The 13,669-nt window shown below is 33.0% G+C and overlaps 1 long non-coding RNA gene across 1 annotated transcript; it reads left to right on the forward strand.

Annotated features, from left to right (window-relative positions):
- The first annotated feature begins 7,910 nt into the window (after positions 1-7,910).
- On the forward strand, positions 7,911-9,895 carry LOC137487772 (uncharacterized). Its single transcript, XR_011006494.2, has 3 exons — positions 7,911-8,008; positions 8,608-8,655; positions 9,508-9,895. It is a non-coding gene; the product is annotated as an uncharacterized lncRNA (long non-coding RNA).
- The last annotated feature ends 3,774 nt before the right edge of the window (positions 9,896-13,669 follow it).

Here is a 13,669-nt window from a genome sequence, read left to right on the forward strand (position 1 = left end):
AACTTGCAGTCAGCGAAAGTAGCAGTCAGGCTATCCAGTGTCAGCGATAGAGAGCAAAGAGGAGATCAAATCACACATGAAAACGATTAGTTAGATAAAAACATGAATGAACAGCAGAAACAGTACAACTTACTAAAATGTGTAGAGTCTTAAATAACTGCGCAATCAATGTTTCAGAGGCGGAAAGACATTGATAGAACAGCTTGTAAACAACGGGTCATGTAACACAGTACATTTACCTCAGGAAAGCCACTCAGTATCCAAACCTTTTTGCTGAATATGGACAATATATTCTATTCATCTATCTATACAGTATTTTACATGCTCATTATACTTTGTACTTCTGTCCCATTTTTATGGAGCTTAAAATATGCAGAAACAATCAGAATCTGAATTATTTTAATTTGAATTATTAACAATTGTAATTTAATAAAACTGAATATTATTCATTTATTCATTTTCTTTTCAGCTTAGTACCTTTATTAATCTGGGGTCGCCACAGTGTAATCAATCGGCAACTTATCCAGCATATGTTTTTATGCAGCGGATGCCCCTCCAGCTGCAACCTATCACTGGGAAACATCCATACCCACTCATTCACACTCATACACTACATACAGTTTAGCTTAGCCAATACACCTATAGCACATGTCTTTGGACTGTGAATGAAACTGGAGCCCCACCACACCAACATGAGGAGAACATGCAAACTGCACACAGAAATGCCAACTGACCCAGCCGAGGCTCGAACCAGCGACCTTCTTGCTATGAGGCAATCATGCTACCCACTGCACCACTGTGAAACTCCAAATTGAATATTCTAAAATTCAAAACCAGAAATTCAGATGATGAAATTTAGATCAGATCAATTCAGAAAGAAGGTCAGGGGTGGTCAACAAGAAAGAGTAGATTCAAATTCAAATGTGGGGTTAAATTAAAATTCAAATGAATAAATTCAAATTCAAAACAATTGTAATTTATTAAATTAGAATTGTTAATAATTCATATAGTTTCTGCAAATTTTAAGCTCCATACTTTTTTTACTTAAGAAAAGTGGGATTTGGAAAGTTGCAAGAGGTCTCAAAAAGTGACAGTAGTGTTATAAAAGTGCTGTTGTCTGTGTAATTATGTAATGACGTGTTGTTGTGTACAAAATCAAACAATTTTTAAAAGGAGGCATGGCTCCAAACCCCACCCCTAAACCCAACCACCATGAGCAAATCATACAATAACATACAATTAAAATTGTACAAAATTATATGAATTGCCCACTAAATCAAAAAGTTAGGAACTGCAGTGAAATTTTGTAGAATAAACCTAAATATAAACATATTGAAGTCAAAATTATTCACCCTCCTGTGATTTTTTTTTAATTAAATATTTCCCTAAATTATATTTAATAGCATGGAATTTTTCACAGTATTTCCGAAATTTTTTTTTTTTCTGAACAAAGCCTTATTTGTTTTATTTAGGCTGGAATGAAAGCAGATTTACATTTTTTAGAACCATTTTGAAGTCAATATTATTAATTTTTTAAGCAAATTTTTTTTTTCGATTTTCTAGAAAACAAACCATCGTAATACAATGATTTGCCTAATTATTCTAACTTAGTTAACCTTAAGCCTTTAAAAGTCACTTATGCTGAATACTTGTATCTAGTAAATATTTAGTAAAATATAATGTACTGTCATCATGGCAAAGATGAATTAAATCAGTTATTGTATTATTCATTCATTAATCTTTTATTTTCGGCTTATTTCCTTTCCTTTATTAATTAGGGGTTGCCACAGCAGAATGAACCGCCAACTTTTCCAGCAAATGTTTTTTCATTTCCATTAAACAGAAATTGGGAAAAAAATGACAGAGGTGCTAATAATTCAGAAGGACTAATAATTCTGACTTCATCTGTATATCTGACTGAACTAAAGCTTTCAGAGCAATTGCTAAGATAAAACAACAGCAATAGTTTGTTTTTAACCCTTTAAACAAATTTGTAATCGTCGGGCAGAGGTTCTGTTAAAAGATTATCATTAAAACAGACAAAAAACTCCTCTAAATTAGCTTAGAGTGGTTTCAGTAAGACAATTGTACTAAAGCAGGGGTTTTCAAAGTGTGAGGCGCGCCTCCCCTGGGGGGCGCCAGAGCATGTCAGGGGAGGCGCGGGAAAAAATATAATATAATAAAAATTTAATTATTAAGTTTAATTATTATATGTATTTTTATTATATTTAAACGTTTTAATTAAACAAAGCAAAAAAAAAAATATGTCAAATATAAGAAAACCTTTTTTACCCAGAGGCCATAGCTGTGAATTCGCTTCTGTTTGGCAAGCCCGCCAATACAGGTATATGCCTGCTAATACAATGGGTCGGTTTCTGAGACCCCCTGATTCAAAGCTGTAATGAAGATCGGCCCTTTGGCCGCCGGGAAGAAGGAGGCGGAGAACCGACGCAGTTTTAAAATGATTTATTAATAACAGTGACGGCAGCTCCTCACGGAGGCTGCCGTCAAACTGAAAGCAAAAGTAAAATATGTCTGGGCCTGGTCCTCTCTCGGCTTCCTCTGCCCTCGTTTCTCCTTTTATGATCCAGAGCTCCTTCCGTGGGATCCGAGGCAGGTGCGCACCGCAGTTGTATCCACTTACGCGGTGGCCTCACTCCGTTCCCACGGCTCTCGGCCACGCCCCCTCGCCACAAAAGCCTTTAAGTTCAGGGCTTAAACCCAAAAGACGACGATATGATGATCAGTATTTGAGTTTAGGATTTACGTGGACAGGACCAGCTGATGAACCACGACCTTTATGTGTGGTTTGTCAAAATATTTTGGCTAATGACAGCATGAGACCCGCTAAACTTCCACTGTTTTGACTGGGATGGACAGTTCTTGGATCTGTTCTATTCATATTGAACCATCATCCTAGTTTTAAAAACGTTATATTAAAATACTTATTACTCTGTAAATAATTGCACTTTCATGCAAATGATGATAAAAGTGAGTTAACAGTCTGACATCTGTCTGTGTCTTTATATATACTGTATGTATATATATATATATATATATATATATATATATATATATATATATATATATATATACAGTATGTGCGTGTGTGCGTGTTTGGGAGGAGGGGGGCGCCAATGGATAAGTTGTGTCAAAAGGGAGGCCCACTGTCTTAGACTTTGAAAAACCCTGTACTAAAGAAATTGATAAAAAATGTTTAAAGGGTTTATAGGGTCCTTGATATGATTGCACACAAATGCACATTACTGATATGCACTGCATGTTTTAATTACTTTCACAGTCATACAGTTAAACTAAAAAAAAAAAACAGATAGAAAGAAAAAAAAAGAAAGAACGAAAGAAAGAAAGAAAGAAAGAAAGAAAGAAAGAAAGAAAGAAAGAAAGAAAGAAAGAAAGACTCTGTTGTCTTTGGAGTAGGGTAGCATTGATCAATTCACAATTTAGTCAAAATTTATATCCCACAGTGCATAGGGTGAGTCCAGGTTACCGGCCTGTGATTTTATCATCTTAATGTGAGCTATATGCCATTACTGTACTGAATCAGTCTGAAGCGCTGTCCAGAAAGAAGAATCAATGAGAATTCTCTCTCTCTCTTTTTCCCTTACACACACACCAGAAAGAAAGTGGGCGAGTGTGTTTAGGATGATCCATGCTGAAGCAGTGAAAGTGCACTGACCATAAACAATTCATTATGAACACTGGATGGCTGAGAAACAGAGATCTGCACAAACCCAGACACAGTTCAGACGGGAACAAGACGAATGATGGACGATACGGGATGAGATCATCTGTGTGGTACGATGAATTGACTTCGCAAATAGACCGTGTATGTATCTATGTGTATGTTTTAGGAATTTACAGTACAGTGAAATGATCTGGCTACAACGAGACAATTACTTTAAAATGTGCTTATTATGATTTACTTTTATGAAATGTGTATAATAAAACTGTTTGTGGATGTAAAAGATCTGCAAAGTTTCAAAGAGGCAAACATTCTGTGATTTTTTAACCCAATTGTTGGTCAAATATGGACAAACCAATTTTGGGATTACACATTTAATTAAAAAGTCTACCCAACAGTTGGGTTCCTTTACATTTGACCCAAATTTGGGTTCACACAACCATTTGAATTCAACATTTTTAACTTGTGTGTTGTTGAGAATGTTTTCATCCACTTTAGGGTGATTTTAAATTTGATTTTTTAGGGTGAGTCTAAATTTGGCCAAAGCTTTCTCTGTGTTTCAGCAAATTGAATGATTTTTGGAGACAAATCTTATTTTGACACATATTTTGGGAAAATTCTTTAAAATGTTTCAAAAACAATACACTCTGAGCAAATCTATGACTATTTCTTTATGTTTGTGGCTTTTTTTGCCCCATTGATTTCCATTATAGGGACACTTTTGATTACAAAGTCATTACACCAAACAATCATGATTTCTTGATTGTTAGTTGTTTTCTCTGAACCTCAAAATAAGCAAGGGTCAGATTTTTCTTTCTTCTCTTGAACCCAAAACAATATATTTTGTAGAATGTTGGAAAAAAACAGACATTGAATTCCATAGATGATATTTTTTTGTTGTGCTAACCATGGATTTCAAAGGCTGTTTTCCCCCTAACATTATTTTTAATATCTTGTTTTGTGTTCGACAGAACAAAGAAACTCACAAAGGTTTAGAACCCCATGAGTGCAAGTAAATGATGAGGAAAGTTCCATTTTTGGGTGAACTATCCCTTTAAGCACACATTAAGCAGATACATTCGACATAGATTCATTCTGAAAACGTACATTATACATTTCTGGAGATCGTGAATTGTGTAGGCAGAGCTACGTATGGCTGCATTTCATCTTTACCAGCTGACCGCTTACCTCACAATAGATGGCTTTCCGGATGAGACCAGTTTGTCCGGTAGCTCGACCAATATGCTGGTGGACTTGAGATGCAGAGAAGAGTTGATTGTGACAACGAGGTTCAAGTTTGGTAGAGAGTGGTTTTAGAAAGCAGGTAGGACAAAAATAAAACAAAATAATATATAAAAAATAAAATAAACAAGTAAATAACAGGGTGAGAGTGTTGTTAAATAAAAAAAAAGGTTAAAAATCAGGTGAGGGCTTTTCTTTTTATGGATTGCTTTTTAAAACACGGTGGTTGGGTTTTTTAGGGAAGGGGGAGGGTTCAGGGGATAAGTCGTTTGCTCAGTCACCAAGTCAGTCGGTCGGCAGCGGCCTCTGGTGGGTTTACTTGAGAACAGCAGAGCAGGCACAAATGGCACTTGCGAGAGAAATTTGAGATCTGAAAAAGCGTACACAGTGGCCTCAGGTGGATTTACGAAAACTGCACAAAAAAAAACATAGCTCCAGGGACATATTTGGCACTCTCCAGAAATTTATATAGGGGTACGTAATCAGATTGAGCCTGGGTTGAAAATATTAAGCTAGCAAAAATCTCCAAAAAATGTTAAATGAAAGGTTCAGAATGGCCAAATGGATTAATAAACCCAAATCAAATAATAATAGTCCAAACCGGGCCAACTTAATAATAATATTATTAGTAATCCTTTACCAAATTCATATTTTGAAGTCAGAAAAGGAGTGAAAATACATCTGTGCAACTACTAAACAATATTTAGCTGAAATACTGTGTCTGAACCTTTCATGAAGCTTTTCCATGTGACTATATATGAAATGTGCAGTGACTTTAATTATGAAATGACCTTGTAGAAGACCAGTATGAATAGCGTACAGATCGACCAGTATGAATTGCACACGGTTTATATATAAAACCCTTAATTCCATTCTTTTCCCTTGTTCGATCAGTGCGGAATGATTTAAAGTGTGTTGATAAGAGCTGAAAATAGCCTAATCCCTCTCTGTCCTGGAGCTTCACTCCTTCTCCTGCTGTACCAGGCAGAGGACAAACCAACACATCCTCCCTGCAGAAGGGATTAACACTCTCGCCGGCTATTTCAGGAGCTAAATCATTTGTGGGATTCATCCACATTCCTTCAGTAGTGTAAACACTCACCGCCACATGAGCTGAGAAACAGGCCGGAAGAAGAGAAGAGGCACTTGACATTAATTTTTTATACTGTTAGGATATCAGGTCCTTTGGTTCATGTATTAAACTGGTGGTTTGTTCAGCCGTCCATCCACCAATCTGTCAGTCTGTCTGTAGTGAATCTCCTCGGAATGTTTTCCTGTAAATTGCAACAAAAACATTATCAAGATAATATTAAGAGTGATGTAATGTGTCATTAGACATATTAAGATATTATTTGAGATTTTAAAATAAGACAATGGAGGTGAATAGGGCAGAAAAATAAACAAACAAACCCACAAAAAAAAATAAATTAGTTTTCACCATACTGCAGTTGATTGATTACATCAGAAATGACAAACATTATTTTTTTTACATTACATGTTTTGAAAAGGGCGTCACAGTGGTGCAGTGGGTAGCTTGATCGCCTCACAGCAAGAAGGTCGCTGGTTTGAGTTGGCATTTCTGTGTGGAGTTTGCATGTTCTCCCCATGTTGGCGTGGGTTTCCTCCAGGTGCTCCGGTTTCCTCCACAGTCCAAAGACATGCGCTATAGATGAATTGAATAAGCTAAATTGGCCATAGTGTATGTTTCTGTGTGTATGGGTCTGTATGGGTGTTTCCCAGTGATGGTTTGGGGCTGAAAGGGCATGCGGTGCGTAAAACATATGCTGGATAAGTTGGTGGTTCACTCCATTATGGTGACCCCTGATTAATAAAGGAACTAAGCCGAAAAGAAAACAAATGAATGAATGAATGTTTTGAAATACGTTATATTTAAATATGTCAATAAGACATTATTTAAACATTTAATATTGAAATAAAATATGCACAAATTTGCATACTTTCTAGCACAAAAATCTTAGATCTTTGGATGTTCTTTTTTTATTAATAAAATTTATAAAAATTGCAAAAAAAAAAGGAAATTGTAGAATTAAAGCATTGCATATAATCATAAGCATATTATGTACAGTATGAACATTTCTCTGTAAAAAACCCTCAGAATAAAGATATGAATAAAGCTGAAAAGTCTGGCTGAAATGAGAATTTATGCTTATGAGAAAAACTGAAAGAAATGTCTCGTAATTAAAATCTACAAACACAAATAAATGTTTTTTATTTTCAGAAATTATTCAACTATGCTTACTTTAATTATCCTCAACAATGTTGAAACGTTTTTTTTTTGTTCAACAAATTAATGTTTTCCACAAGTCAGAAGTAGAAAAAAAAATTTAACCTAACCTAAAATAATAATAATTAAATCAATAATTAAAATCCTTTTATTAAACTAGAATGCATTAAATTAATTAAAAGTGCATTTCTAAAGCAAAAGGTTTAAAATAAAATGTGTGTGTATATATATATATATATATATATATATATATGTGTGTGTGTGTGTGTGTGTGTGTGTGTGTGTGTGTGTGTGTGTGTGTGTGTGTGTGTGTGTGTGTTTGTGTGTGTATTCATTTCTCAGTGAATATAGGCAATGTATTTTGGTGCATTTAAACAAAACAAATTTATTAAACAGATATATTTATTAAAATAATATTTTAGTCACACTGTAAAAAGTGCTACACTCACAAAGTTGGTTCTATCTACTTTAAATAATTGCAATCTAGTTAATTTTATTTGTTTTATACCAAAAAAATAAAATTTGCTTCCTCTTTACTTAAAATATATCAGTTTTTATATAACTGTATATTCTGAATAAAACTAATGCAATTTATTTGAGTAGATTTTTGTACGTGGTTATTGTGTAGAATAAATGTTATAAAAGTGAGTTGACACAGACAATTTATTAGAGCAGCTGTCGATGTGGGCAGGTGTTCATAAAACGTGATTTTAATAGTTTGGCGTGACTCCTTTTTCATTGCCCGGGATTTAGCAGGCAGACGCAGCTTCTGCAATGGTCGACATTAACTGCTCCCAGCAGCGGATCTGATTAACACGGTAAGTTGCAAATTTAGCCGAATGATAATTGTAAAGTCATGCAAAACTGCTGTCTTCGCTAGGCAGGTGAGGTTTTAGCTTTGTAAATTGTACTGTAGCCTCAGGTATGTTAACAGTTAAGACTGCTCTCACATGGAAAGCTAAGTTGGCTAACGCTAGCCAACGCTAGTTTATGCTAACGATTAAAAGTGATATTATTGAGAAAAAATAGTGAAAGTAGTTTTAAAACACTTAGTAGGTATAACTAACGTTGCAGAACCGATTAACAAGGTCACTGGTGGGCGGTCGGGGTGTGGGGTTTAAGTTTGTTAGCGCTAACTTAGCTAAAGTTAGCTCACCTAAGTTATAGCAGCACATTAAGGATGGATATTAAATGCAGAAACGTATGCAACAGTTAAGTAGTTTGTGTTTAACGTAAGAGAAAGTATAACTTAAAGTTTGTGTATTAGAGATTTAGTCCATAAGTTTTTTAATGCTGCATAGTGAATAAATTACAGATTTACAATTTATTTTAACTTAAATTACATTTACTACTGATGTTTACAGAACCATTTAAATTGTATGCACCTCATTCTAAAATGCATGTTCTTGGTCTTTAGATACCAAAGTGATTTTGTTACCTGTGGATCTTCAAACTTCACATCCAGGTAAGAAAAACATTAGATACAATTACAGCTATAATTATTTGCAGGTAAGTAAAACATTGGTAAAACTGCAAACAATAGTGGGCTTCATAGAATTAACTTACATTTGATATCTGAAGATTTTTTTATGTGTGCAACAGTAAAAACAGTATAAAAATATCCTAATGCAGTTTCTTATTATCTGTCAGTCTTTCAATAAAGCTAACTTATAACACCGAATCACTGAACTGTCATTTGCCAGTGACATTAAATTTGAAGAAAAAGTCAATTAAATGTAGCTTTAGCAAAAATTTAATGTAAACCTTAATGTAATGTGTAAAATGGCAATGTATTTATTTATTTATTTAATAAAATTTGTATTATGACGTGCAAAGTTTGGTGCAAAATGAAGATGACAATTAAATTATAAAATTTGTATTCTATAATTTTCATATAGCCATTTTCAAACAGTTTTAATATCTAAATTAAATACACATTCTTATGCTTTATAAGTTGCCAAAATAAACAAAAAATGTAATACCTAAATTTTAACAATTCTTTGATTGACAGGAAACCACAATGACATGCACTGTTACACTGAGTAAAATCACAGTTTTCTTTAAAATTTGATAACTAAAAACACCTGGAATAATGTAATTACACAACCTCTATAACCTTTTTTTATTTTTTAAATAGAAGTTAGGTAATTTTAACTAAGGTAATTTTTAACTGATAAACTAAGGTGTTTCATCCATGCATCATTCTCACTGGACTTTTGTAACTTCACTTGTAGTTATTTTCTATTTAGTATTTAGCTATTTAATGTTGTTTGGTATCAACCACCTGAACTCCTGTTTCTTTTTTCTCTACCAATAGAGTTGTGAGGAATCAGAGGTGCATGCGGCTGCCCACGGGAAAAATTTGCCATCAGCCCAACACAGTTTGGATTATCATAGGACTGTCAGAGGTTTGCCAAACCTGTCAAATGCATGATGGCTCCTGTTTGGACTTACCGATGTCCTCGACTTCAAGTATCCATCAAAACTGTATACATTTGAGATATATTAGAGACTCTTTGTGGGACTGGACATTATGCATCCTAAATCTTCATCAAAATATGCAAATCTCCTCACTGAGTTGCCTTGGATGATTTCTCAATAGGATCTGGTATTATTGATGTTTTTATTTATGTATTGTGTATGTGTAGCCACATTAATGGCCTATTTTGTAGTCACTATTAAAAGGAACATCGATTGATATTGAATACATGTTATGGTCTTTAATCCATCTTCCCATTCTTATTTAATTGTTATTGACAGGAAAGTCTGTTTATCTGTTTTTACTAGTGTATATTGTGCTTACAATATAGAAACGAAGATTTATTTTCTGAGGTTACAGACAGAAGTCAATTAAAATCGTTTTAAATGACATATGCATGGTTAATTTTATTTAGATCATTAAGTTCATAATACTTAATTAAAATGAGTACAGTCAACATATAGCAATGTATAAGTAAGTTAAGTTTAACAAAAAAAGTAAGTTTATCTGATTTGAGTAATTTTAGAAATATTAGTTGGCTCAACTTAATTGTATTGCATTTGTTTTAAGCAATGTTTTAGTGTTTAAAATACTTAAAAAAGGCTGGAAGTTGAATCAACCTAAAACGTCCGATGCAACCACTTGCCTCACTTTTTATAAGTTAGATCTAAGTAACATTTTTTACAGTGCACCAAACATATTTAAAAATTGAAAGATAATACAATTAAATTCAAGCAAAATATTGCAAAAAAAATAAAAATACCAAATTTCAACTACATTTTTTTAATTTTTTGCTTCTCTTGATTTTCCCTCTTTTTTAATATGTATTTAATATTTTTCTATAACATCAGGGTTTCTGCAGGTTTCACAAAATCAAATTTAAGACCTTTTAATACTTTTTATAGACCATATAAATGAATTTTCCGACTTTCAGAGGGCAAAATGCTATTAATTATTTTGTAATGGCCAGTGAATTTTTTCTTACATGCCCCCTTAAATTAAAAATTCAGTTATTTCTTAGCAACATATTTTAAATAATGTGTCGAAACAAGCAAACTCTATATTTTTTATTACCATAACCTAAAGAAGACAAGTTTTAAAAAATATAATAAACTGAAATTTATGCACATAATACATTTATGCACAAATACACAAAGAACTTTTAAACAAACGTTATTGTAAGCATGTAAAGAAGTGATTAAACCATATTGGTAAATTTCAAATAGATTGCTGGTTGTACCGATGGGGTAGCTTTTCACAGAAAAAGAGAAATTAAGACCTACAGCACCAAATTTCTGTGAATTTAAGACTTTAAGACATAAACTTTAGTTGTTGAAACTTAAGACATTTTAAGACTTTTTAAGACCCAGCAGGAACTATGAACACATAAATTTGGGTGTATAGTGTTTGTTGCGCCATCGTAATTTATGTTGTTAGATAAGCTCCAGATTTGGCTTCAGTACTGACTAATTTAATGTATATGCACAAATATAATATTGCATAGCTTCCTATTATGGATATATGAATTTAAAAGATAGATTTGTGAGGGGTGTACTGTATACACTGTATGTATATATGCAAAAATGCAATGCAGTATGCAAAAAAAAACAAAAACACAATTATTAATTGAGGCTCAAATGAGCATGTAATGTAATGAAATGTGTATATTTATTTAGCGCATTTATTGTGTATGGCCATACACCAAAGCGCTTCACAGTCATGAGAGGAGTTTGTCTCTCAACACCATCACCAGCATACTAGAAAGATTTGTGATATGACACTAAATACTGGAGAATAGGCTGCTGAAAATACAATAATCATATGTTCTCAGGCTGAAGTCTCTGAATGAAGATGGTTATTTGTAAAGCAGTAATTCAGCTGTAAATGACTGCAGCAGCTCCTGGAACCCCTGCGGGCATCTCACTGCCTCAGCTTGGCATGACATCTGCTGAGGTACAGTATGTGACACACTCATATATCCACAATCGAATGCATGTGCGTGTCTATTCACAAGTATTTGGACAATTGTGTTAGCTTGTAACATACTGTGCGCTTGTGTGAAAAATGTACGCTGGAGAAAGAGAGATTTAATAATTCAGCAGAGTCATAATTGGCCCAGTCTCATCTCAGCCAATCAGCCCTGAATCCCGCAGTCTGTACAGAATTTCTTGTTTAAAACTTTACAGCAACTTGTATGTTTGTGCATGCTGGGCTGAATGACTTAAAAACACCATGGAAGTCATCAAAGTTCTCGAAAATTAACTTATTTTTGTGTTCAAAAGAAAAAAGAAACAAACAGGTGACACATATAACAAATAAATGGTGAGTAAACTATGACAGAATTTTCAGTTTAGGGTGAATTATCCCATTAAAGGTGAATCCTAGGAAGTTCTTTAAAACATGCATTTTTAATTGGACGTTTGATCATTTCAACTGAAACATGAAGACATAGCGGGACATACAGTTGCTTCTCCCATTTAAAAAAATTGTGTCAATTGTGTTTCGTTTTTATCACAGCTGGTGAGAGTGGTTGAGCTCAAGCGCATCAAATGAAAAGCAAATGATCAGCGTCTTGAAGACAGGGCGGGGCATGTCAGATACTAGAGAGCATTTGATTGGTCAGAAGACGTGATGAGAAACTGAAGAATGAGATGAAGTCAAAAATCGTTTTTGAGTGTATTCACCTAGTGGTTGAAGTGCCAAATGATTTTTTTTAAGTTGACAGAAAAGGCTGGTTTAGGTCAAGAGTACTTTACAGAATAAGTAGATCTTACTTGTCATTATGAGCTTGCTTAAAATTAAACAGGGGATTACAAAACACATTATAAAAATGCAATATCAAAGAAAAAACATTTATTGATAATTCTGCCCACAACTCAGTCAGAATAAAATGTAGGAGGAAATGATAAACAGCAAACTTTGGATGTTTATGTTTTCTAAATGTGAATTTAGTTATAGTTTGAGCACACTGGCTTATGCATATCCTTATAGCGATCATGCTGATACTAACATCAGATAGAAGCCTCTGGGCAAATAATGTATGATGCTTTGCTTCAATCCAACTGGGAAAAAATATTCGAGTTTTAATGTCACTGGGGATATTTTTGTCCTGAATGTCCTGAGTGACTATTTATACCTAGTGTAAAGAAGATTTATAAAAGGAAAGAGGATGGATTTTTTAGCCACCTTTTTAATTCTGTTTGCAATAACACAGTCGAAATGGTCACAAAACAAAACAAAAATGCAATGCATTTCAAATCAAATTTTCAAATCAAATTTCAAATCATTATGCTCTAATTGTTTAAAAAAAAAAAAAAAAAAAAAAAAAATATATATATATATATATATATATATATATATATATATATATATATATACATATATAAATATTTTACAGTATTCACAGTATGTCTGATAATATATTTTTCTTCTGGAGAAAGTCTTATTTGTTTTATTTAGGCTAAAAAATTTTTAAATTGTTTAAACACCATATTAAGGACAAAATTATTAGCCCCTTAATAATATATATATATATATATATATATATATATATATATATATATATATATATATATATATATATATATATATAATAAAAATAATAAATTATTTTTTTGGGATGGACTTGGGAACAGTTATAACAATTAGGAACTATGAAAACATTAATTTTGGTAAACCTATTCTTGGTGTTGATCGTTGTTTCTAACATTCTTCATAATATCTTTTGTGTTCAACAGAGTAAAGAAACTCATGAAAGTTTGGAACCGCTTAAGAGTATATGGTTTTTTATTTTTATTTTTATTTTGAGGTCGAACTATTCCTTACAAGCTTCGCAATTTTATGCTTTCAAAATGATGTCAATGTCATTATGTGTGTGTGTGTTGGTATTATTATGAGAGTTTTGTATATATATACTGAGAAATTTGTATTTATGAGGTTAAAATATAATACTTTTATGATTTACATTTTTGTTTTTTTGTTTTTTGCATGGACATTTCAT

The sequence above is a fragment of the Danio rerio genome, chromosome 15 (genome assembly GCF_049306965.1).
Source record: "Danio rerio strain Tuebingen ecotype United States chromosome 15, GRCz12tu, whole genome shotgun sequence".
Lineage (NCBI taxonomy): Eukaryota > Metazoa > Chordata > Actinopteri > Cypriniformes > Danionidae > Danio > Danio rerio.